Source organism: Pongo pygmaeus, chromosome 2 (assembly GCF_028885625.2).
Source record: "Pongo pygmaeus isolate AG05252 chromosome 2, NHGRI_mPonPyg2-v2.0_pri, whole genome shotgun sequence".
Taxonomy (NCBI): Eukaryota; Metazoa; Chordata; class Mammalia; order Primates; family Hominidae; genus Pongo; species Pongo pygmaeus.
In genome coordinates this window covers 160,829,229-160,857,084 of record NC_085930.1, presented here as the reverse complement: position 1 = coordinate 160,857,084, position 27,856 = coordinate 160,829,229, and the positions used below count along the sequence as shown (strand labels likewise).

The 27,856-nt window shown below is 36.7% G+C and overlaps 1 long non-coding RNA gene across 2 annotated transcripts in view; it reads right to left on the bottom strand.

Moving 5' to 3' along the window:
- LOC129033900 (uncharacterized) overlaps positions 1–27,604 on the bottom strand; it is a 122,488-nt gene extending 94,884 nt beyond the window's left edge. For both annotated transcript variants that reach the window (XR_008501703.2, XR_010125780.1), the window contains exon 1: positions 27,469–27,604. This is a non-coding gene — a long non-coding RNA (uncharacterized LOC129033900). The remainder of the gene's footprint in view (positions 1–27,468) is intronic.
- Positions 27,605–27,856: the final 252 nt, after the last annotated feature.

Sequence of the window (27,856 nt, the reverse complement as noted above, 5' to 3'; positions counted from 1 at the left end):
CCATCTATTTATCTTTGTTTTCGTTGCATTTACTTTTGGGTTCTTGGTCATGAAGTGTTTGCCTAAGCCAATATCTAGAAGGGTTTTTCAGATATTATCTTCTAAAATTTTTACGGTTTTGGGTCTTAGATTTAAGTCCTTAATCCATCTGGAGTTGACTTTTGTATAAGGTGTGAGATGGGGGTCCAGTTCCATTCTCCTTAGATCGTCTATTTGTGCTTTTTCAGGCTTTTTGATGTAGGCATTTACTGCTATGAACTTTCATCTCAGCACTGCTTTTGCTGTATCCCAGAGGTTCTGATAGGTTTTGGCACTATTATCCTTCAGTTCAAAGAATTTTACAATTTCCATCTTGATTTTATTGTTCACCCAACGATCATTCAGGAGCAGGTTATTTAATTTTCATGTATTTGCATGGTTTTGAGGGGTCCTTTTGGAGTTGAATAGAAGTGGTGAAAGTTGGCATCCTTGTGTTGTTCCAGTTCTCAGGGGAAATGCTATTTTACTCCACTGTGGTCAGAGAGAGAACGTGATAAAATTTCGATTTTCTTAAACTTACTGAGACTTGTTTTGTGGCCAATCATATGGTCTATCTTGGAGAAAGTTCCATGTGCTGATGAACAGAATGTATATTCTGCAGTTGTTGGGTAGAATGCTCTGTAAATATCTATGAAGTCCATTTGTTGCAGAGTATAGTTTAAGTCCATTTTTCCTTTGTTGACTTTCTGTCTTGATGACCTGTCTAGTGCTGTCAGTGGAGTATTAGAAACCCCCATTATTATTGTGTTGCCATCTGTCTCATTTCTTAGGTCTAGTAGTAATTGTTTTATACATTTGGAAGCTCAAGTATTAGGTGCATATATATGTAGAATTGTGATATTTTCCTGTTGAACTAGTCTTTTTGTCATTATATAATGTCCCTCTTTGTCTTATTTAACTGATGTTGCTTTAAAGTTTGTCTTGTCTGATATAAGAATAGCTACTCCTGCTTGCTTTTGGTATCCGTTTGCATGGAATATCTTCTTCCCCGACTCTACCTTAAGTTTATCTGAGTTCTTGTGTGTTAGGTGAGTCTGCTGAAGACAGCAGAAACTTAGTTTGTGAATTCTTATCCATTCTGCTATTCTGTGTCTTTTAAGTGGAGTATTTAGGCCACTTACATTCAATGTTAGTATTGAGATGTGAGGCACTATTCTATTCATCATACTATTTTTTGCCTGAATATCTGTTTTTTTTCATTGTTATTATTATATAAGTCCTGTGACACTTATGCTTTAAGGAAGTTCATTTTGGTGTATTTTGAGGATTTGTTTCAAGATTTAGAGGTACTTTTAGCAGTTCTTGTAGTGCTGGCTTGATAGTGGTGAATTCTCTCAGCATTTATTTGTCTGGAAAAGACTGTATCTTTCCTTCATTTATGAAGCCTAGTTTCACTGGATGCAAAATAGTTGGCTGAAAATTGTTTTCTTTAAGGAGGCTAAAAATAGGACCCCAATCCCTCCTAGCTTGTAGGTTTTCTGTTGAGAAATCTGCTGTTCATCTGATAGGTTTTCCTTTATAAGTTACCAGGTGATTTTGCCTCACAGCTCTTAAGATTCTTTCCTTTGTCTTGACTTTTGATAACCTGATGACTATGTGCCTAGGCAATGATCTTTATGCGATGAATTTCCCAGGTGTTCTTTGAACTTCTTGTATCTGGATGTCTAGATCTTTAGCAAAGTCAGGGAAGTTTTCCTCAATTATTCCCTCAAATATGTTTTCCAAAGTTTTAAATTTCTCTTCTTCCTTGAGAACTCCAATTATTCTTAGGTTTGGACATTTAACATACACCCAGACTTCTTGGAGGCTTTGTTCATTTAAAAAAAAATTCTTTTTTCTTTGTCTTTGATGATTTGGGTTAATTTGAAAGCCTCATGTTCAAACTATGAGGTTCCTTTTTTTTTTTTTTTGCTTGTTTTATTCTATTACTGAGACTTTTCAGTGCATTTTACACTTCTCTAAGTGTGTCCTTGATTTCCAGAAGTTGTGATTTTTTAAATTTATGCTATCTATCTCACTGAATAATTTTTCTTTCATATCCTATATCATGATTTTATTTCTTTAAGTTGGACTTCACCTTTCTCTGGTGCCTCCTCAATTAGCTTAATAACCAACATTTTGAATTCTTTTTCTGGCAATTCAGATATTTCATTTTGGTTTGGCTCCATTGCTGGTGTCTGATATGATCGTTTGGGGATGTTAAAGAACTTTGTTGTGTCATATTAGCAGAATTGTTTTTCTAGTTCCTTCTCATTTGGGTAGACTATGTTAGAGGGAAGATCTGGGAGTCAAAGGCTGCTGTTCAGATTCTTTCATCCCATGGGGTGCTCCCTTGATGTGGCGTTCTCCCCTTTCTCCTACGAATGGGGCTTCCTGAGAGCCTAACTATAGTGATTGTTTTTGCTTTTCTAGTTCTAGCCACCCAGTGGAGCTACTGGGCTCTGGGGCTGGTCATGGGGAGTGTCTGCAAAGAATCCTGTGATACGATCCATCTTCAGGTCTTGTGGCCATGGATACCAGCACCTGCCTTGGTGAAGTTAGCAGGGGAGTGAAGTGGACTCTGTAAGCATCCTTGGTTGTGTTTTTGTTTAGTGTGCTGGTTTTGTGTTGGTTGGCCTCGAGCCAGGAGGTGGCACTTTCAAGAGTTCATTAGCTCTGGTCCTATAGGGAGAATGCAAACTTGCCCTAGAGATATCTGTTTAAATATGCAGGTTTCTCAGGTGATGGGCAGGGCTATAAAGCTCCCAAGAGATTATGACCTTAGTTTTTGGCTAACAGGGTGGGTAAAGAAAGACCACCAGATGGAGGCAGGGATAGGCATGTCTGAGCTTAGCCTCTCTTGGGGCAGGGCTTGCTGCTACAGTTGCTGTTGGGGATGGTGGTGTGGTTCCCAGTCCAAGGGAGTTATGTTCCTAAAGGGATTATGGCTGCCTCTTCTGAGTCATAGAGGTCGCCAAGGAAGTGGGGGAAAGCTGGCAGTCACAGGCCTCATCCTACTCCCACACAGCCTACAATCCTAAAGGCCAGTCTCACTCACACTGTGTCTCCCCAACAGCACCAAGTCTATTTCCAGGCAGCCAGTGATCAGGGCTGAGAACTTACCCCAGATCATGAGCTTCCCTATTGAGAATGCAAACACACTCACTGTTTTTTGGCATCTCAGGGAGCCTGCAGCAGTGATCCAGTTCCTTCAAAGGGTCTGTGAATTCTCTCAGCTTTCCTGGCATGTTCCTTCAGTAGTTCTTGTAGCAAAAGTTCACAATGTGAGTCTCCACATGCTGCTCTATCTGACCAAGAAGGAACTGCAAGCTAGTCCAGCCTCCTATCTGCCATCTCAATCCCCTCTTAATATCCATTTTAATGTCTGTTCTTGGCAAACTCTACCTATGACAGGTGATGGTCCATGTTAAGAAAGTATAACAAAGCAGATACTAAGATTTTGGAGCTTGACCTATTATTCACACAGGAAGAACAAATAATCCCCTGGGACAAAGTAGCAATGCAGTTGTTCACCAGGGTGAACTGGGATGCTCTATCAATGGAGGAGAATACATTAGTTGGTAGATATATCAGATATTTGATAAATGTGAATAAAGTAGTACCTATGAAGACAATGAAATTAAATTGATATTGCCAAACTCAGTTGAAGTTCTGGGAAAAGATAACAAAAAGAGTTGAGAGTTGTTAATTAACAATTAAATTTTAGTGTGAAAGCAGAGGGTCTTGTTGGCAGCATATAAAAAGGCTTGCGAACTCTGTACTAAAAAATAGAAAATGCTGAGGCCCAGGCCCAGTTTTTTATTCTTAGTAGCCAAATTCCAAAAAAAGTTTAAAAGTTACAGCCAAGGTTAGTTGGCTATGCTACTATACTTAAGAGTCCTGTTTGGGAAATAATGGAAAATCCGCTACATGGGATAAGGACATCTGTGTTGACACATATGAAAATATTTAGTCCCCCAAATTTCTCTGGAGTCTGAGCCTATAGAAATGCTATCACTCCCCACTTAAAGATGCTGCCGGGGCCTTTCTCTTTATAGACAATGTTTCATTCCCCACTTCCCCCAGCCTGCCAGTATGGTATCTTCCCCAACCTCCTCTTCTGTCTGCTAGGCTAATAACTATGGTTTTGTTCTAGTATAATCAAAGATATTCTATGACTACTAATGGAGAAACGAGGTCTTTCCCTGACTACTCATTGGTATGGATTCTGAGGCTGTTGGTCTAAGTTGGGGCAGAAAATACATTTAGAACAAATAATACACATGCACACACACACACACACATGCACACTTCTACACACTTCTTAAATACAGAGTTTAACACCCTGAGATATGGTACACATATCCAGATGGCTTTTGGAAGCATGGAAAAATGATGGCTACATTATGTAAAAATGGAAATGCCAGAATTGCCATGACAGATGTTGAAAGAAGGAGTTGAAAGGCCCAGAGAGGTAGGCAATTTAGAGTAGATATGTTTTGTGTGACTATGAATGCCCCCAGAGGACTCTGGTCCACACAATGACCCAAAGGAAGGTGATGATGGGCGGGCTCCAGCATTAATAAGTTCAGTGGAGGCACTCCTTTCTAAGCCAAGGCTGTCAGTAGCATTTGCAGAAATAGACTCATCAATTGCAATGGGGGATGATAACAATTGGAAACAATAAAGGTCAGGTGGCAGGTGTAACCTTCAGAATACAGGCCAGTGTAGTTACCATGATGAATAGCATGAATAATAGTTACCATGATGGAGTGGCAGCAACACGAGTCTGACTTTTAGGAGTTTAAGAAGATGGTTAAATGCACATGGTGAGAGATTCACTTCAAGCATAACAGCAAGGAGCTTCCTTGCAGGAAGCAGGGAAGAAGAGAAGTCAACATCTTGCTGTGGGTAATTGATTCTGATCACAGGTGGGGGCAGAGCTGTTGTTACAGTGGGTACAGGAAATAATACTTTTGTCACCTGCATGATCCACTTGGGTACTTCTTGGTACTCCCTTTCCCAGTTTTTAATGTTAATAGACAAGTTCAGCAATACTGCCGTTAGAAAGGTACAGGGACAATGAGCTCAGTCACTTTAGGAATCAGGATCTAGAAGCCTAGAAAGAAAACTTTGTTTAAAAAATTAATAAAACTACCTAGGAAAAGATTATAGAAGATGCATAAACACTATTTACCACTTGAAAAAGTTAAATCCACAGAAACTACAAATCCAGAGCAATGGAGACTAGTGAAAAAGGAGGAATCTTGGATTATTGCTGGAGGCACTCTTTTTTCTTTCCCACCACTGAGTTTTCCTGTCTCTCTGCTTTGTCCCTAGACAACTGGCTTACTTAATCAAGGCCAGATGCTATGCTATTCTAAATGCATGGAGAAAAGATTTACTTCCAAAATTGACCTCTAAAATCTTCTTGTTTTTAAAAGAACATTGAAAAAATAGTTTTGAGTTTTATGCAGGTTGTCTTTTTATATTATTTTAAACCCCTGTGTTCTGCTTACATGGATAACAAAACAACAAATTACCATGTAAGGTGATTGTTCATAATACAACAAATGTGAAAAGCAATCTCTGCCTCAATTATATATATATAACATTCCATTTTTCTAACAGGATACTGAGGTTCTCAGTTTAGTGGCTTGTTGGGGTTGAGCACGCCCTCATTCCCAAGAGTAGTTAAGATTATGGCAAACAGCCTATCTTTGATGCCAGAGAAAGGTTGATTGAAAAAGGATACCTGACTGGAGTCAGGTCAGTTAGAGTTGTCCACACAATTTCATTCTTTGGCCAAGAGATCAGGGAAATGAACTCTTGTTTTCCAAAGGCTTTTAAAAAGAGGAAACATGAGCCCCATGAAAGCCTCACCTGAGAATGAAACCAGCACCAAGATGACAAAGCTGAAGCCCATTTGAACTTTGAATAAAGTCTCATCTAAATCTGACCTTGAATTGCTCATGTCCCTGAGTCAATAAATTTTGGGTTTGTTTGTGCTTAATTTATCACGGATAGAGTTTTCTGTTATTTACAACTCATAGTATCTTAACTTATATATCCTTAAGGAGTACTGCCATAAAACACGGACAATCACAGCAACTTAAGTGCACAGGGAGAGAAATTTGGAAAGGCCCCTTCTATATTGCTTTTCAGGACCCAGGATCCTGGAATTTCTTGCCAAAACAGCCTCAATCCTGCTTCAAGGTCCTATGTAGCCTTCTTCCACAGATCTCTCCTCTGAAGACCTGATAGCACTACTGGTGTGTATTAGCTCAAGTTGTGAGAGGAGTTTGCTAAGAGATGCTTATTTTAAGGATGTGCAGGTTAGGATATCCCTGTGTATGTAAGACCCCTCTCAGTTCCAGATGGAATATGGCACCACATGGATTGGAAGAGAAGGAGGCGAGCTTTTAGTTCCCACACGTGTTTCTACTATTAGATTGCTGCAAAAGTATTTGTGGTTTCTGTCATTACTTTCAAGGGCAAAAACCGCAATTACTTTTGCACCAACCAATATATGCACCCTGCCATTCACTTTTCTTAGAGTTGTGTTTTTCTCATTGTTCTTCATAGCACTAAATTCTTGATGCAGAAAGCCACAGAAACATCTAGATCATGCCAATATGTATTGTATTTGTGATTTTTCAGACTCATTTGGTTCCTCAGTGCTGCTTAACAAACGTTCTTCCTAGTTTATTCCACAGCAGTAAATCTTCAAACACTCTGTACCATCTGTTCCTTATTCTTGGCAGATAACCCAACTCCATTTTTGAGCAAATAGAGAAAATTTAGCTTGATTTCCTTTCTTGCCATGCTTATTATATCTTACTCATTATTTTTACTTTCTACCTCAAAGATTAGGAAGTTTAGAAGCATCATTAAGAGCACGGGCTTTGATATTACATAGACTCGGGTTTGATTCCTGGTTCAGATATTTGTTACTTGTGTGATTTTTGACAGATTATTCAATTTTTAAAGTAACTCTCCTCCTATATATCATAGAGCTAACAATAATAATAATCATGAGATTATTAGTGAATTTGAAGAGAAAATACATTAAAGGTTGACAATAGAATGCTTGCACTTGCAAAATGTTTAATAGCTATTAACTTTATTAAGTGTTAAGCTTTTAACTACAACGCAAGAAAAAATTCTAAGGGAAACTTCTATATGTATGTTCTGAATTAGAATCACTAATTAGAGCCACCATTAGACCTGAGTAAGTAGGTTGCTGCTCTAGAACCTATGCCTCAGGCTGCCTATGCTTCTGAATGCCTTATTCTTGGGATCATCTAGAATTGGCAGTGCCATCTGGGTGGGATTTCCTGAGCCCAGATCTGGTCATGCATGGGTCTGACTGTTGGATGTACTAAATGTGAAATGTTCTAAGTCTCTCTTGAGTGGCTTGGACTGGCCAGGGCCTACAGGACAGTCTGGGCGGGGTACACCAAGCCTGGGCCAGCTTTCCAATTTCTCCCGTTTGAAACATTCTTTGCCCTCTATCTCACTTATGGGGTTGACAAAATATACCAATGGACACCAAGACTCATGCCTATAAGCCAGGAGGTGTCCTGCTTGGCAAATTTCTTCCACTAGCCGGTGAAGAATTTCTTTCATGAGATAATGCAAGATTGGTATACAAGAATGGTGATTTGAGGTGACTCTCAATTATCTTGGACATAAGATTTGTTCAGACCTCTGGGCTCCAGTAGTTCATTTTCTAATTTTTAAGCTTGAGCTGTGTCGGGAGGTCTGTAAGTTGGTTCTCACCCATATTTATTCCCACTGCAGTCCTGCCTCTTGTCTACAACACTCGAGGGGTGGTGGCTGGAATTCTTTACCATGTGCATCCCCTATCTCTGGCACCTAGGATGGTCATGTCATCTCCTCCACAGTCCTCTGGGGTAGCTAGCTGCACCTGTCTCTTCCAGGGGCTTTTGAGCTCAGTCTTCTGCAATGCCAGCAGACTCTTATTAATGTCCTATCTTTTCTCTAATGTATGTAGCAATATTGTGCTCTCCTGGTTCACTCTCTTAAGATGTACTGGGAAGGATAGATATTCCCTGTGCAAATCAGGCTACTTTTCCCAATTTGCTCATGAACCCCTCACCTATCCTCTTTGCTGGTGATAGTGTGTGAAAGTCAGAGGTGCAGTTAACAATGAAAGAGATAACAAACACAGAATTTACAGCCAAAAGATTTCAAGAGTAGAGATGAATGGAAGAGATGTTGTTCGGTATTTATACTATAAACTTCTGAATGATGAATTTACATAATTAGAAAACTAATTATTACTCACATTTCAGTATACCCTGGGTAAGACTTACATTTGTAGTCATCATCAAAGATGCAGAGTCACAACTTTTGAAATAATTAACAGACACCAATATTTATAGGTGGCACAATGATTAATGTAGTACCATGAGCAAAGATCGTTAAAATATGGTATTAGGGAACAAAAGAGGCAAGAAATCTCTATTATTTCAATATAAAATGTTTGGAAGAACCATGGCATTGTGAGTAGCAATAGCATTGCTGTCTTTCTTTTTATTATGGGAGATATTAAATGAGCTGTAAATGGTACATTTTATAATAACAGATTCATGTTATAATAAAGAGATGGTCTCCAGATCAGAACAGAAAGAGATAGTACCTGGCTACTATAAAGAATCTTTAAGTTAGCTGACTGGACAATAACTACATATGTAACTACCTCCTTTCTACTCTTTATACTACTTCTTCATTGATAAATTATGGTATTCCACATGGGCCCTTGAGTTTTATAATACATTTTAAATCAAATTGTTTTTGTAAACGTGGTCCTCTCAAAAACTATTTGTTATAGCTCCCACACATCTCAGGGCTGCTGCTCTTGACTGCATCTAGCCATGCAGGCTGCACACCTGCAATTACAGGGGGGCCCATTCTCATAGACTTTAGAGATGATGGTACCAAATTGTTCAATGGAGACTGATTTCATCTTTTAAGGCCTTTTCTGGCAATCCCGTTCTGTAAGTATTTCCTTTCTGCCTTGGTATTTTTCTTATCTTTAAAACATTTTTTTTTTAATTCTTGATTCTTCTAAAAGGACACTGCTGTACTCACCACAACTACACAGTCAGCTAAAAAGTCCAACAGTGCAACCTCAGCCACAAGTCACAAATCCATCCCATTCTGCCCATTTTCTTCACTAAAGACTAGGTTATTTACACTGGCTCCTCCTCTGCAGCTCTCTCTTCCTAATCTCCACTCTTATATAAAGGACGACATTGCCCTCAAATATGCATTTTATTGTGTATAGCCAAATTTTCCAGACTTCAAAATAAAATTAAAAATTTTCAGTAAGGTACACAGGGCCTTTGACAATCTCATCCAAGTCCTCACTTACTGTTTAATCTCTTAATGTTGACACCACGTATTTGATACATCATTCCTATAATCATCCTCTGAACAGAAAATAAACCTCAAATATTTTGCTGATCCTTTCTCCCTAGAATGCCTTTGCTTACATTGCATGTGTGCTCAGGTCCACTCACCTTATAAAATGCAGCTGAGCAAAGCCTTTACCTGTAATGTTTTACCAGCCCTTTCTGGGCAAGTTTGGCAGATCCCTCCATCATGCCTCCTGCTGTTATGTATTTATCACACTACATGCGAAATTACCTGCTTGTGTGTCTGTCATTAGGCTAGACTGTGAGTTCCTTGAAGTGTGAAACTCTGTTTTATTCATATTTGTATTTCCAAAGCATGAGGAATAAGTGTCTCTAAATGTATACGGATGAATGAATAAATTCCCCACAATTCTCACATGTATTTTCCTTAATCTTTTTTGTCGAAGTGTTTTCTGGCTGTTTATAATACACTCATAAATAAATGTAGCATAGATATAACTCATTGTTTTCACAAATACTCATTGAGAAATTATTAAAGTACAATTAACAAAATATATCAAGAAAGTTGAAAGAGGCAAAATGATTGAATATTTTGTAAAATTGTTTAAATTAAATACTTTTTATTCTGGCTATTCCTGCAGGGCAGCTTTCTGTCATTGAACCTTCTTTCTGGATCCCTTCTATAATACCAAGAGAGAGAATTGAGGGAACTGATGCTAGGAAACCCATCAGCAGATGAGAAACCTAAATTTTGAATAAAAATATAATCCAAATGCTAAAGTGAAAAAGTATTAAAAACCTATCACAAATCAAGCAAGAAGATAAGGAAGAAATAAGAGCATATGAGTATTAATGTTTAGGGTAAGCAGTGGATTTAGAAACCAGAAGGCAGCTTGAAAATAATTTTAAAAAGGGGAGAGGGTAAAACAAAGTAAGGAAGTTAGATGAAGCCCTAACAGGCATGAAGGTATTGAATGATTCATGGGAACCAAAAAGGAAGAACAAACTAAAGAATACTACAAACGTAAGGTTTCAAAAATCAAGAGGTTTCAAAAATCAAGAGACCTTTGCATTTAATGACAAGGTACTGACCTAGCTCTTCATGTTCTTCTGCCTTAAGGCAAGTATACTGTCTAGAAAGATACATTTATTAAGGTGAACTCAAAGTAGCCTTAATGAGAGAAAAAGAATTGCTTCATTTTATCTTGAGACTGCACATTAAGGTGGTTCAAGAATTTCATAATTTATTATACTCAAATGGTTATACTACATCAAACATGCAGCAAAAATATAAATGTAGACAAGGAAAACAGCACAACTAGGCTGTAGATAAAACAAAAAATATATGACAATTTTTTTAAAAATAAGGGAAAAAATAAGTAGAGATGAAAAAGGATAGACTTGCTTAACTTGGAGACATCCTACAGGTAATAGCGGTGGAGTGAGACTCTCCCATAAGACGATAGTGACAAAGGCACCATAGAAGTTGGTTATATGGAACCAAGGTCACTGTAAAAGCCAGGAGATGGCAGGGAGGGGTGGGGGGAAGAACAGAAGGTATGCTTAGAGCTCTATTTCTAGAGAACTGAGAGCTTGGGGAGGTGAGAGAACAACTGGCATCCTTATGACCAGTGACTGAAGCAAGGGTGAATAATGGCCACAATTCATCATGGGGCCATGCCCTGAGCCACTATTTTAAGACCTGGTTCTGGATTGCAAACCCTCAGACTTGAGCTACACCAAATCTGTTAACCAGCAATAGGTGTGCAGATGGGTAGAGGTAGAATATATTTTTAAAAAACCACACACACAAAATACCCAAATACCTTCCCAAACAAAATGAACCTACAAAGCAAATATTACAAATACAAAAAGAAATTTAATGATAAGAATCAAATATACGTGGCTACAAAGTATAATAGCCATTAGGGTGGCTACTATAAGAAAAATAGAAAATGACAAGTGTTAACCAAGATACGGAGAAACTGGAACCTTTCTGCATTGCTGGTAGGAAAGTAAAATGTTGTAGCTGCAATCCAAGCGTCTGTTGATGAACGAATAGATAGACAAAATGTTACTACAATATGCATACAATAGAATAGTATTCAGCCCTAAAAGTAAGACAATTCTGACACATGCTACAACATGGAAGAACCATGAAGTCATTGTGCTGAGTGAAATAATCCAGTCACAAAAGGACAAACACTGTGTGATTAGACTTAGATGAGTTATTGGAGTAGTCCAAGCCATTGAGACAGAAAGTAGAATGGTGGTTACCAGAGGCTGGTGGGGAAGGAGGAACAAGGAGTTAGTATTTAATGGATACTGAATTTCAGTTTGAGAAGGAAAACTGAAGTCCTGGAAATGCATAGCCATGATGGTGGCTCAACAGTGTGAATGTACTTAATGCCACTGAACTGTACACTTAAAAATGGTTGAAAGGGCAAATATTATATTGTATATATTTTGCTAAAATAACAAAGAAAAAAGATCACATAGAAAATTAAATACAATAGTATAAAGTTATTCCATGTAAAACAATATTGAACTGTCTGATAAAGTCTCATATAAGTATAATGAGAATGCTGACACAGATGTCTGATGGGAATACATTTGTACTCATAATGTCAGCAGGACCCAAGGTCTTATTAGTGTCTGTAACACCATGCATGATATATACATTTTACCATTTCATATATATCACCTCATGGACACAAAAGGGCTGTTGCATTTCTAGAATCATTTCCACATCAAAGGCAGGAAAAAGGTAGAAAGAGGCAACAGCCTTTCTTTCAGAGACCTAATTTAATCAGGAAGGGAAGGCCTCTTTAAATTACATTCTGACACATTTCTCTCTCCATTGTCAATGCAAATGCCCAGCTTTAGATAATCAGCAAGGGTAATGAGATGACCTCAACTGGTTTAGATCCATCATGATTTGCCATATGGAGAGGTACCTAGCTTCCTCCCCTCCATCTCCTGTCACTTTCTGGGAAATGAGGGTTATGTTGCATATAAGGAACAGGGAAATGGCAGTTGGGTATATAATAAAGAGCTGACACATATAGCAAGAAGAAAAGTGAACCTAAAATAAGTTGTGAGATATAAGAAAAAACAACATATGAAGACACTGATAAATTGTACTGCTAAACCTTATATTTTGTTATACAAAATCTACTTTATAGTGTTTGTTTACAAATATGAATGAATGAATACATAAATGAACAACTGAATTACTTTACAATGAAATAACAAGGGTCTGCTTAATTGGTAGTTAATATATGATAGGGTCCTCTTCGTGTTTAGGAGGAAGACTGAAATATTAAATAACAAAGATTTAGTCAGAAAAAATATAGTTAATAAATGCTAAGAACTTAAATAAGCAAAGAAAAATAAAACAACGTTGTCTTTAGAACATGTCACTCCAAAACAAACAAACAAACAAGCAAACAAACACACCCTAGAAGCAGAAATAAGAACAAAGGAAAGCAAAGAGAAAAAAATAATGGAAAACTTATCAGTTAAGAGGTAAGGATTATCGGCTTGGATAAATACAAAAGCTCAGTTATACTTAGCTGTAAGAGAGAAAAAGTTGAAAAGAAGAATTAAGACACACTTGTTTTCTACCCTCAAGCCACGAATATTAAACATTATTGATAGTGTTGAAACATCTTTACAGACTTTGCCCTGATTGCTTGCTCCTGCAATCCCCACCAGAGCTACAACTTTCCTAAAATGTTTGTTCAAGCTCCCTATGTATTTCTAGTGGACTTTAATTCATATGTCCATATCCCTGAACAACATGTTTATCACGTTCATATCTTTAAACTTCATTTGAATGGAAACACAGTTATCTAGCCTTCTGCAGTGTCTTCATAAACATTATGTTTGTAAATGTATCCATGTGGGGCTTCTTCGTTTTCATTGATAAATAGTATTCACTTTTCCCCTCCAGGTTTTTATTACAAACAATGCTGCTATAAGTTTTCTTGTGCAAATCTCCTTGCCCTCATATATAAGAAGTCTTTTGAGGCATATACCAAGGACTGAAATTTGCTGAATTATAAGAGGGTGTTTATATATTTAACTTTACTAGATTTCATCAAATTGTGCTCCATTGAAGTGATGAGAATTCCCATTAATTTGCATTATTCTGATCCTTGTTATTTTGGTATTGCAAGACTGCTTAATTTTTATCAGCATTATTGGTGTAATTTCTAATTATAATTTTAATTAGCATTTTCCTACATTTCAGTGAGTTTCTTTGAGCATCTTTTGTGCTATGTTTATTGGCCATTTGGTTTCCCTATTTCACAAATTTCCTATTCATACCTTTTGTCCATTTCTTCTTTGGTTTGTGTGTTTGTGTGTATTTTCTGATTAGTAGAAGTTCACTATAATTGTGCATAATAATTCTATGTGGGATATATGCATTTCAAATAACTTCCCATTTATCTTTCCCTTTCCTTGTGGGGCCCTTTTTAAGAAAATAAACTGTATTTTTTATATTTTTTAGAGCAGTTTTAGTTTCAGAGAACGATTGAGTGGAAGGTACAAAGCTTTTCCACATATCCCCTGTTCCCGCACAACATACATTGTCAACATCCATTTTTTGTTGACGTTTTTGAAGAAAAAAAAATTTTTTTTTTTTTTTTTTTTGAGACGGAGTCTCGCTCTGTCGGTTGCCCAGACTGGAGTGCAGTGGTGCAATCTCGGCTCACTACAACCTCTGCCTTCTGGGTTCAAGTGATTCTCCTGCCTCAGTCTCCTGAGTAGCTGGGACTACAGGCGCCCGCCACCACGCCTGGCTAATTTTTGTATTTTTAGTAGAGACGGGGTTTCACCTTGTTAGCCAGGGTGGTCTCGATCTCCTGACCTCGTGATCCGCCCGCCTCGGCCTCTCAAAGTGCTAGGATTACAGGCGTGAGCCACCGCGCCCGGCCTAAAATTTCTTAATGTAAGCATCATCTGGTTTATAAATCTTTTCTTGCATGGATATTCCTTTAGAGTCTTAAAAACACAAGATCATAAAAATACATTGTCATATTTTCTTCAGAACGTTCTAGGTTTGGTGTTTTATGTTTAGACTCTTTGGTACAGCTGGAGCAACGGCCAATGCTGAGTTCTTATTTTGGCAGACAGTATAAGCACAAAAGTAAAGCCTTTAGCAGCAATTTTTGGGGGGGAATAGACCCTCCAGCGTCTTACTGATCTGAGTCCAAAGTATTGCAGACCTTAGCAAGCTGCTCTCCCCTTCCTTATCCATGTTAGCTTTCTGAGAGCAAGTTTTTATTCCCTCATAGACCCACAGCCCTTCTCTCCCTCAGTATCTGATAAGTGACTGCTTTTGGGATGGGCCCCTCTTTCCCTCAGAAAAAATGGGTATACTACTCTTCTAAAAAATATTGTACGGCCGGGCGCGGTGGCTCACGCCTGTAATCCTAGCACTTTGGGAGGCCGAGGCGGGTGGATCACGAGGTCAGGGGTTTGAGACCAGGCTGACCAACATGGTGAAACCCTGTGTCTACTAAAAATACAAAAATTAGCCAGGCGTGGTGGCGCGCGCCTGTAGACCCAGCTATTCGTGAGGCTGAGAGGCAGGAGAATTGCTTGAATCCGGGAGGCAGAGGTTGCAGTGAGCCGAGATCGCGCCACTGCACTCCAGCCTCAGTGACAGAGCGAGACTATGTCTCAAAAAAAAAAAAAACAAAAAAAAGAAAAAATTTTTTTTTACTCAGAGGTTCTCAGGTCCTGTTCTGATCTTGCACCTTGACTTCTCTGGCAATTTTATTTATCGAGAGAGAGAGACAAAGAGGGAGGGAGAGTGAGTAAAATAAACTCATGATTGTAACTTAAAAGTTAGAATAGTGTGTTTACTCTACAACCCATAGGTACTTTGGCCAGCCAATAAATAAACAACACTTGTACTCAGTCCATCCAAATTTTACTGGTTGTTATTTTCTTAATCTCCCAAATCTACAAATATTAATGTAGAAAAAAATTCCTGTTAGAAAATTGAATCCCATTTTTATAACTCGATATGGCTATAGATAGTAAAAAATAAATCCCTTAAACTTAGTTCCCCAAACTGCTTTTTAAAAAAATTCCTTTCTACTCACCTAGCTCAGTACTGGGCTACCCTATACGCCCTCAGGTGACTCACAACCATCCAAAGAACACTCATATGCCAAAGGGCCTTTTGCAACATACATAGAGGTAGATACAGTTGTGGATGTTCTTGCTTAGACCATATTATTTTGCAGGGGTTCAGTGGGAATATCCAAGCTGAGGATTATAGTGCTAGAAAAGAGAGCATAACATATGAGAATAAATTCTTAAATTCCTGTCATCAGAAAGTCTTTACCAGAAAGAGGTAGGGAAAGTAAGTAGTGAAAGTGATTTCAAACTCTGCTCAAATGGAAAATCATATTTCATTTTTGATAGTATCTGGAGATGAAAGACAAGCATGAATAAACTGTCCTGATGTGTTCCATTCTACAACCCAGGCCAGTTTGTTCAGGGTCAAACAGTTTATCAGAATGCTAGGATTCACACTTGGTTTATAAACTTAGATCAGGTAAACCCAACTAACGCCTTTTATAATCAACAAGGTTTGTGCACCAAGAGCAGAGAGTAAAAAGGGAACTGATAAGGATGACACTGATTTGGAAGTAAAATCTCTGGAATAACAGAAAAGGAGACCTGGGGAAGGGGAATTGAAAAGAATCCTCAACTCTTTTCATTGAAATGAAGAAAATATCAGAGTTATGGCGAGGATAAGTCAACAGTGTGAATCTTTGGGATAAATGCAGCAGGCTGATGTTGCAGTACACAATTTAGGAATATCTGCTAGGCAGGGAATCTGTTTTGAAATAGATTTCAAAACTCATCTTGGATTCACTTTATGCTCTCCCCATCCTTTGCATCTCTTACAATTCAGTGTTAGCAATTAAATTCCAGAAAGCAGAAAAGAAATGTAAGTTGAGTGAAGACACTTGGAAGGCAATTTCTAAAGAATTCAGAAGGAACCATGTAGGAGAAAATACTGCTCCAGAAGAGATATGATAGAAACTGAAGCTGTTTTCTTAATTGGCCTGGAGAGCTGTCTTACGACACAGGAACCTCCTGAAAGTGCAGATAAAAGACAGTTAGTTCTGTTATTGCTTCTGTGAGGATGAATTTGCTGAGGTGACAATAGTTACAGGAGGAGGAAAAGAGATCTTTTTACATAAAGTAAACTAAAATAAGGCTGAACAGCAAACTAACTCTTGGGATGTGAAAGCTTAGTCATATTGAAAACAGTTCCCGTTGGAAGGAAATTGATAAATATCCACATCTGAATCTTTGGAAGGGTTTGGATTATGAAAAGATACAACAAATTACCATCTGGGAATGAAGGGGTAATTTACAATCTTTTGTTGATAGCACTAAATTTTCAATGAAGGGAAACGAAGCCAAGTTTAAAGAGAAAAAAGTTATTTGGTGGTTCGGGCAGCACTTCATAATATATATAATAACTTAAGTGGGAACTGAAGCACAGCAAAAGAGTAAATGAGAATTTAAATGTTAATTACTTATAATAATTACTTATAATAAACTAGAAGATGAATTTGAGATGTCATATTTTTGTTTTACTGATTTTAAGGTTTGTACAGCTAAAATATAGTAATTCTCTGAGCTTTCAGTTAAAAATCTCTCTGAAGTATACATACAATATATCCTATGAAAGAAATACACATTTACTTAAATGTTTCTTCTCATATTAGGTAGACAGAAACACTTGATTTCAGACAAGAACAACTGTTTATACATATGCAGCTGATTCAAATAATATTTGGAAAACATGTCCTGAGATAGGCAGACTGTATTAATTTACTAACTGAAATGTTTCACCATGACAAGGGAAAGACTACAGAGATTACAAAAATGATTTTCTTATTTTATTGTCTGAAAAAATCAAAAGATTAAAAACCTATTAAACAGAAGTCTGGGTTCAATTTTTGCCTTAACTGGCTCACAAGACATTTTTCAGAGAGCAAATAATTGAAAATGGAGAAACATACTGTAAGTGAATAACACTTTTTCTGCAATAAAAAAATCTTTCAAACATCTGGTATAATACTCTGTACCTCTCAAAGCAAATATACGTCTTGCTTTATAGATGTATGCTCTATAAAACTTGAATTTAAATTAGAAGTAAGATATGAACTCTACTTTCTGATTTTTATCATAAAATTTAAATAGATCATCATAGACATATTATCCGAATAGATGAAATTTAATTTTCTTATATATATATTTTTTATTATACTTTAAGTTCTAGGGTACATGTGCACAACTTGCAGGTTTGCTACATATGTATACATGTGCCATGTGGGTGTGCTGCACCCATTAACTTGTCATTTACATTAGGTATATCTCCTAATGCTGTCTCTCCCCCTCCCCCCACCCCACAACAGGCCCCGGTGTGTGATGTTCCCCTTCCTATATCCAAGTGTTCTCATTGTTCAATTCCCACCTATGAGTGAGAACATGTGGTATTTGGTTTTTTGTCTTTGTGATAGTTTGCTGAGAATGATGGTTTCCAGCTTCATCTGTGTCCCTACAAAGGACATGAACTCATCATTTTTTATGGCTGCATAGTATTCCATGGTGTATATGTGCCACATTTTCTTAATCCAGTCTATCATTGTTGGACATTTGGGCTGGTTCCAAATCTTTGCTATTTTGGGTAGTGCCGTCATAAACATACGTGTGCATGTGTCTTTATAGCAGCATGATTTATATTCCTTTGGGTATATACCCAGTAATGGGATGGCTGGGTCAAATGGTATTTGTAGTTCTAGATCTCTGAGGAATCGCCACACTGACTTCCACAATGGTTGAACTAGTTTACAGTCCCACCAACAGTGTAAAAGTGTTCCTATTTCTCCACATCCTCTCCAGCACCTGTTGTTTCCTGACTTTTTAATGATTGCCATTCTAACTGGTGTGAGATGATATCTCATTGTGGTTTTGATTTGCATTTCTCTGATGGCTAGCAAGACTAGTAAAGAAGAAAAGAGAGAAGAATCAAATGGACACAATAAAAAATGATAAAGGGGATAGCACCACCAATCCCACAGAAATACAAACTACCATCAGAGAATACTATAAACACCTCTACGCAAATAAACTAGAAAATCTAGAAGAAATGGGTAAATTCCTTGACATATACACCCTCCCAAGACTAAACCAGGAAGAAGTTGAATCTCTTAATAGACCAATAACAGGTTCTGAAATTGAGGCAATAATTAATAGCTTACCAACCTGAAAAAGTCCAGGACCAGACAGATTCACAGCCGAATCTACCAGAGGTATAAGGAGGAACTAGTACCATTCCTTCTGAAACTATTCCGATCAATAGAAAAAGAGGGAATCCTCCCTAATTCATTTGGTATCAGGCCAGCATCATCTTGACACCAAAGCCTGCCAGAGACACAACAAAAAAAAGAGAATTTTAGACTAATATCCCTGATGAACATCGATGCAAAAATCCTCAAAAAAATACTGGCAAACCAAATCCAGCAGCACATCAAAAAGCTTATCCACCATGATCAAGTGGGCTTCATCCCTGGGATGCAAGGCTGGTTCAACATACGCAAATCAATAAACGTAATCCAGCATATAAACAGAGCAAAGACAAAAACCACATGATTATCTCAATAGATGCAGAAAAGGCCTTTGACAAAATTCAACAGCCCTTCATGCTAAAAACCCTCAATAAATTAGGTATTGATGGGACGTATCTCAAAATAATAAGAGCTATTTATGACAAACCCACAGCCAATATCATACTGAATGGGCAAAAACTGGAAGCATTCCTTTTGAAAACTGGCACAAGACAGGGATGCCCTCTCTCACCACTCCTATTCAACATAGTGTTGGAAGTTCTGGCCAGGGCAATCAGACAGGAGAAAGAAATAAAGGGTATTCAATTAGGAAAAGAGGAAGTCAAATTGTCCCTCTTTGCAGATGACATGATTGTATAGCTAGAAAACCCTACCATCTCAGCCAAAAATCTCCTTAAGCTGATAAGCAACTTCAGCAAAGTCTCAGGATATAAAATCAGTGTGCAAAAATCACAAGCATTTTTATACACCAATAACAGACAAACAGAGAGCCAAATCATGAGTGAACTCCCATTCACAATTGCTTCAAAGAGAATAAAATATGTAGGAATCCAACTTACAAGGGATGTGAAGGACCTCTTCAAGGAGAACTACAAACCACTGCTCAATGAAATAAAAGGGAACACAAACAAATGGAAGAACATTCCATGCTCATGGGTAGGAAGAATCAGTATTGTGAAAATGGCCATACTGCCCAAGGTAATTTATAGATTCAATGCCATCCCAATCAAGCTACCAATGACTTTCTTCACAGAACTGGAAAAAACTACTTTAAAGTTCATATGGAACCAAAAAAGAGCCTGCATTGCCAAGTCAATCCTAACCCAAAAGAACAAAGCTGGAGGCATCAAGCTACCTGACTTCAAACTATACTACAAGGCTACAGTAACCAAAACAGCATGGTACTGGTACCAAAACAGAGATATAGACCAATGGAACAGAACAGAGCTCTCAGAAATAATGCCACATATCTACAACTATCTGATCTTTGACAAACCTGATGAAATTTAATTTTTTAGACAAAGAAAAATATTAGAAAGTATTAAGCAATGACATGGAAGCTAATCACAGAAATCCTAAAATTTCTCCCATCTTTCAGAAGTTTGTGTTTTTTGTTTGTTTGTTTTTCCTGCAAACCTTATGAACTCACAGTCATTAAACAGAATATATCCCTTTGGTGTCCTTTAGTGCACTAATACAGTTCCTTGTTTTGGAAGAAGTGCTATAGTTAAATAAAGGAATGATTTTAATACTCATCAGCTTAAACTCTACTGCATTTAACTGAAACCCTTCATAAGTTTAAAGTCACCTTACATAGTAAGGTTAAAAAATGACAGAAATTACTAAATCCCTAAATCCTGAGGATTTTGCTACCATTATTGATTATATGCACTTAAAATATTAGATCCCTAGGGTTTGTGAGTACTTTTCCTTCACCAGCTTACTCCTAGATTTCCATATTTAGCTGAAAGTAGTTAAGAAATAAGTTATCTGGTATAATAATTATATAGTAAGAAAAGAGAGAAAAGACAAAGATGTATATCAAATCATTGCCATTAATAAGATCAGAATAACCTTACTAGTTATTCCATATTCCAATAACCATATTTCAAAATCTTCAATTATACTATATGGCATAAAATTTTTGCTACATAAACTTGATTGATGAATTATATGTCATTTTATCATTAAAAAAGACTGAAGTCTTAAATTCATTAGCCTTTTCAAACCAAGATTACTCATTTCAACCTTCTTTTAACATTTCTGTCACTAATTGTTAAATGTTAATATGTTGTTATATATGTTTAGACATAAGATTTGTATTTCATTATAATATTTAGTTGAATAATTTATATCATATCTATGATATGAGTTGAGAAATGTTATACATGGTAAGGATTACATTTTCATTTATTACATACACCTATTCAAATCAGTACAAATCATGTATTATAGAAGAACATCTTACAGTTCTACACTTTCAAGCATTCCCACGATTAACTGCCTGCAAGTTACCAAAATTGGGAGAATTTTTAATGATACTATAAACAAAATATAAATGAAAAGTAATTTTATGTTTGAGTGCCAATCTGTGAAAAATTCTAGCAAACTATTCACAAGCATATATTACAATGTTTAAACTGATTGGAATTTCCTATAAGTTTTATAGGTAACTCACTCTTTAGTCTTTTCTGCATTATTAAAAAGTAGTTTTCTATGAACAACCGAGGAATTTAAAACAGAAAGATTATATCATAAAGATTAACAACAGGTTACAAATGAGATTTTAAAAAAATAGAGCCTTAAAAACATATCCTTCTATTTTATAACAGTTTTACAGCTGAAATAGCCTTACAACTATTATTTACAGTTTTACAGCTTTACAGAGCTATAAAAATGAATAATTTATATTTTAAGAAATATCAGATGCTCAGAAACATAAAATGATGTTTTATACCTTTTGCGATTTGACAAATAAGCTTATAATTTAATTTGAGAAACAACAACTCAAACTATATTGTCTCTAGCTACTAATTGGAACATTGGATATACTTGTTCATGAAATTAATTACTATGCAATAAGATAAGCTTCTCTCAAACTTTGTTTTTGACATCTAAAATTAGGTTTAAGTATATTAATATGGTAAATAATGTCAATACTTTCTTATTCAATAATTGGCTTTGAGTAGTATCTGATGTAGTATGGTTTTAGCACTTGTGAAATGATGGAATTTTAAGTTAGATGCTAGAATACCATTTCTATATTAGGATTAAAAAAGAAAAATAAAAAAGAGAGAAATTTATTTATTTATTAGCTTTTATTTTTGATTTAGGGGTACATGTGCAGGTTTGTTACATAGGTAAACTTGTGTCACAGGGGTTTGTTGTACAGATTATTTCGTCACCCAAGTACTAAGCCCAATACCCAATAATTATTTTTTTCTGATCCTCTCCCTCCTCCCTACCTCTACCCTCAAATAGGTCCCAGTGTTTGTTGCTCCCCTCTTTGTGTCCTTGTGTTCTCATCATTTAGCTCCCACTTATAAGTGAGAACATGAGGTATTTGGTTTTCTGTTCCTGTATTAGTTTCTTAACAATAATGGCCTCCAGCTCCATCCTGTTCCTGCAAAGAACATGGTCTCATTCTTTTTATGGCTGCATAGTATTCCATGGTGTATATGCCACCTTTTCTTTATCCAATCTGCCAATGATGGGCATTTAGGGTGATTCCATGTCTTTGCCATTGCGAATACTGCTGTGATGGACATATGTGTGCGTGTGTCTTTATGGTAGAAAGATTCGTATTTCCTGGGGTTTATACCTGGGGTTTATTTTCTGGGGTTTCCTGCGGTTTCCTGGGGTTTATACTTGGAGTTTATGGTATTTCTGTTTTTAGCTCTTTCATGAATCATCAAACTGCTTTCCATAATGGTTAAACTAAGTTAGACTGCCACTAACAGTGTATAAGTGTTCCTTTTTCTCTACAACCTTGCCAGCATCTGTTATTTTTTGACCAATGATAGCTATTCTGACTAATGTGAGATAATATCGCATTGTGGTTTTGATTGGCATTTCTCTAATGATCAGTGATGTTGACTTTTTTTAAAATAACCTTTCTGGCTGCATGCATGTTTCCTTTTGGAAAATATCTGTTCATGGTCTCTGCCCACTTTTTAATGGGGTTGTTTGTCTTTTTCTTGCAAATTTGTCTAAGTTCCTTATAGATGTTGGCTATTAGACCTTTGTCAGACGCATAGTTTGCAAATATTTTTCTCCCATCCTGTAGGTGGTCTGTTTATTCTGTTGATAGTTTCTTTTGCTGTGCAGACACTCTTAAGTTTAATTTGATCCCATTTGTCAAGTTTTTGCTTTTGTTGATTGCTTTTGGTGTCTTTCTCATGAAATGTTTGCTCATTCCTGTCTCCAGAAAGGTACTGTCTAGGTTGTCTTCCAGAGTTTTTATAGTTTTGAGTTTTACATTTAAGTCTTTAATCCATCTTGAATTGATTTTTATATATAGTATAAGGAAGGGGTTCAATTTCATTCTTCTGCATATGAGTGGCCAGTCATCCCAACATCATTTATAGAATTGGGAGTCCTTTCCCTATTGGGTTTTTTTTTTTTTTTGTCAGCTTTGTTGAAGATCATATGGTTGTCGGTGTACAGCCTTATTTCTGGGCTCTCTATTCTGTTCCATTGGTCTATGTGTCTGTTTTTGTACCAGTACCATGCTGTTTTGGTGACTCCAGCCCTGTAGTACAGTTTGAAATCATGTAGCATGATGCCCCCAACTTTGTCCTTTTGCTTAGGATTTCTTTTGCTATTCAGGCTCTTTTTTGTTCCGTATGAATTTCAAAATAATTTTCTTTAGTTTTGTGAAGAATATCATTGGTAGTTTGATAGAAATAGCATCAAATCTGTAAATTGTTTTGTGCAGTAAAAAAGAAAGAAATTTTGCCAAAATTGTTTTCCTTGGTTGTGGCTAGGACAAACAAAATTAATTTATGTTTGTCCTTTGTGATAAAAAGTCAAAATGTTTTTTACCATTTAGAAGAAAGAAAAATTAGAACCCAAATATTACCAACTAAGCAATTATTCTGGAAATATAAAAAGAATTCACTATTGAAACATACATAGAAAATTCTGTTTCCAACTATGTGGTGAGTTAGTTTCTCAGATAGACTCTTTCAATGATAACAACTCAAATGCCAGATAAATTAAAATTTAAAATCCTAAATGTGGAGTTGAACTTGCAGAAGTAAAAAATACCCAAGCGAAAATCCATTTGAAGGCTGAAACTTTGAAAGCTGATAAATGCAGGTGGCTTTTAAATAAAGAAAAAATTGAACTTTCCTTTTTATGGCCTTCAGGGCTTGGAGACTGGAAACAAAGCTTCTATTTCAGCAAGTTGAGAAATCTGAAAGGAGATAAAACTAACAAACCCTTCTTCTCTCAATTTCAAAATATATTGATTATCTTGAATCTAGGCACTGAAACAGAAGAAAGACTTAAAAACGAGTCCCTAAACCCTCTTTTTGACCAAACTTTAGACATGCTCCTGTGAATCCTCTTTTGAACCAGGCCTCATCCTAGGACCCTGTCTTTGATTCTTGTTCTTTGAATCCAGTTTTAGCAAGAATTCTTCATTCCTTTTTTCCCTGTTCCATGAGTCCAGTTTTTAGTCCTGCCAAGTCAATTTAGAGAGAATCCTTCACTCTTGATACCTGGTCACCCTGACCTGTTATCAGTAATAATCCTGCTAAGACTGTTTAGCCAGAATTCCCTACCTTTGCTGTCTCCTCTTAGCAATTCTCCATTCATGACCCCCTCACTCTGCTCATTGGCTATAGATACCTTGTTGCTTTTGCTGTATTCAGAGTTGAACCCAATTTCAACCACCTATTACAATATTCAGGACATTGATTACAATAGCTCTGATAAAGTCTTCCTTATAATTTTAACAAGTGTCAGAATAAGTTTTTTCTTTAACACCCTAAAGTATTATAAGTACAAGTCTAATCTTATATCAATTTGAAGTTAGAATTCATATTACTTATGTGATATGAACAAATTCAAGAATTTAACTTTAAGTGACCTTAAATTGTTAATGCACTCAGACAACTTCCAGAAATGAAAAGAAATCCTCTCAGGAAGAATCTACCTTAATCCCAGTCATGGAAAACCATGGAGATGGAAGTTACAGAAAACCTCAAAAACCAAAGCTCTCAGGGAGGAGCACCTTTGATTCCATCAGGTGTAGCTGCATTTTCAAAAGGATGGGGCAAATGCCATTGCTTTTTATATCTTTCAGTCCTTGCTCCAGTAGAGCGAGAATGTGTGCTCCATCATAGAAATGCATTACAGAGTTTGACAAGAGTAATTTCATGAGACAGTCCCCCAAAAAATGAAGCCACAGGAAGCCAAAGTACTGGGAAGACTGTGGAGAGAAAGGAGCTCAGAAAAGAGACCCAAGAAAGTCCTTTAGGAATGATAGAACTTTCATGTAACCTGCATATGCATAGATCTGACCCCAAACAGCACATCAAAGATTTATGAGCACTGAACTAACAGATAATCTAGGTCCCAGACTGAACACTGTGGAGTGCATACCCAGGAGAGAGCAAACAGCACAACAAAGGTTTTGAATACTGAACTAACACTGGAACCACAGACTATAGAGGGTGGGTTAGAACTTGTGGGAGGCTGAGGAGGGTGGATCACTTGAGGTCAGGAGTTCAAGATTAGCCTCACAAACATGGTGAAACCCCATCTCTGCTAAAAATACAAAATGAGCCTGGCATGGTGGTGTACACCTGTAATCCCAGCTACTTGGGAGGCTGAGGCAGGAGAATCACTTGAACCCAGGAGGCAGAGGTTGCAGTGAACCGAGATCATGCCACTGCACTCTAGCCTGGGCAACAAGAGTGAAACTCCATCTCAAAAAAACAAACAAACAAACAAACAAAAACTTGTGGCCCAAACCTACTGAAACAAAATATTAACAATCTGCATAGAATTTTAACAAGACTCCAAAGTCTCTTGAAGTAATTCACAAAATGTCGAAAATGACTCAGCATAGAAAGAAGCACAAACATTTCGATTCACATGAGAAAAGACAATCAACAGACAGCAAAGCTGAGATGACATAGATGTTGGAATTAGCTGACAAAGACTTTAAAGTAGCTATCATACAAATGTTTCCAGAAGCAATTGTGAACACTCTTGCAACAAAGGTTAAACAAAAAGTTTTAGTAAAGAAATTGAAGATATAAAGAACCAAACTGAAATTTTAGGATGGGAAAATACAATAAACACCTTCTTCTATCCTCCAATCAAAATCTCACTGAGTTCAACAGCAGGATGGAGATAACGGAGCAAAGAGTCAGTGAACTTGAAGATGGATCAGGAGAAAAAAATCATTTAACCCAAACAAGACAAAGAAAACAACTTACAAAAGAACAAAATCTCAAGGACCAATAGGATGATACCTGAAGATCTAACCATGCCACTGGAGTTTCAGAAAGATAGGGTAATGATGAAAAAAATAAAGAAATAATGACAGAAATCTTCCAAACTTTATTTTTTAGAAAACGTATACAAGAAGTGAAGCAAATCCCAAATAGGATAAACTCAAAGAAATCTATGCACAGACATATCATAATGAAACTGCTGAAAACTGAAGATGAAGAAAAAGTGCTTAAAGCAGCCAAAGAAAAGTGACACATTAACTATAGGGGAAGAATGATTTAGAAAACTTCAATACTTCTCATCAGAAATCATGGCAGACAAGAAGAAATGCTGAAAGAAAAAACTGTCAATTCCTAATTAAGAAAATGTTTTATTATGTTTAATCCAGAATTTTATATCTAAATGAAATATCCTTCAGTAGTGAAGGTCTCACTACTGAAGGATATTTCATTTAGATAGGATATTTCATTTAGATATAAAATTAAAAATGACCTCAGATGAAAGAAAACTGAAAGAACTTGTATCTATCAGTCATGCTTTAAAAGAATTTCTAAAGGAAGGTTTTTAGATAGAAGGGAAATTGTTTCTGAAACAAAACACTTGAAACTCCAGGAATTAAGGGAGAAGAAAAGAAAGAGCAACATTTCAATGAAAAGTTGTCGTAGTTCATTTGGGCTTCTCTAAAGAAATACTATAAACCGGGGTAAGTTATAAACAACAGAAATTTATCTCTCAGAGTTCTCAAGGCTGGGAAGTCCAAGATCAAGGGAAAGCAGATTTAGTGTCTGCTAAGAGCTTGTTTCCTGGCTCATAGATGGCACCTTCTTAGTGTATCCTCACATGATGGAAGTGAGAAACAACCTCCCTTAAGCCTTTTTTTAAATAAGAGTACACTAATCTCATTCATAAGGGCTCTACCCTTGTGATCTAATCAAGTCCCAAAGAGCCTACCTCTTAAAACCATCACCTTGGGGGTTAGGATTTTAATATATGAACTTTGAGGGGAAACAAATATTCAGACCAAAGCAAATGTAATAAGTTAGTCTTCTTATCTTAAATGCTTTTATCCAAAAGAAGACTTAAAACAGGAAACAGAGTAATATAAAATAAGGGGAATAAGTAGAAAACCAGAAAATAAAATGACAGTCCTAAATCTAAACCCATCAATAATTAATTTAAACATAAAAGGACTGGACACACCAATTAAAAGACAGAGATGGTTGGAGTGATTTTAAAAATTACTTATATGCTGCAAAGAGAGCCACTTAAAATATAGTTACACAGATAGGTTAAAAGTAAAATGATGAAAAATAATATACCACATATATTAGTCCCTTTTCACACTGTTAATAAAGACAAGCCCAAGACTAGGCAATTTACAAAAGAAAGAGGTCTAATAGACTTACAGTCGCACATGGGTGGGGAGGCCTCACTATCATGGCAGAAGGCAAGGAGGAGCAAGTCACATCTTATGTGGATGGCAGCAGGCAAAGAGAGAGCTTGTATGAAGAAACTTACCCTTATAAAACCATCAGATCTTGTGAGACTTATTCACCAACACTAGAACAGCAAGAGAAAGACCTGCCCCCATGATTCAATTACTTCCTACTGGGTCCCTCCTACAACATGTGGGAATTCAAGATGAGATTTGGGTGAGGACACAGCCAAACCATATCACCACACAAACACTAATCAAACAAAAACTGGAGTGAATATGTTAATATCACAAAGCAGACTCAGAGCAAAGATTACCAGGAATAAAGACGGACATTACATAATAAAAAGGCTTAATTT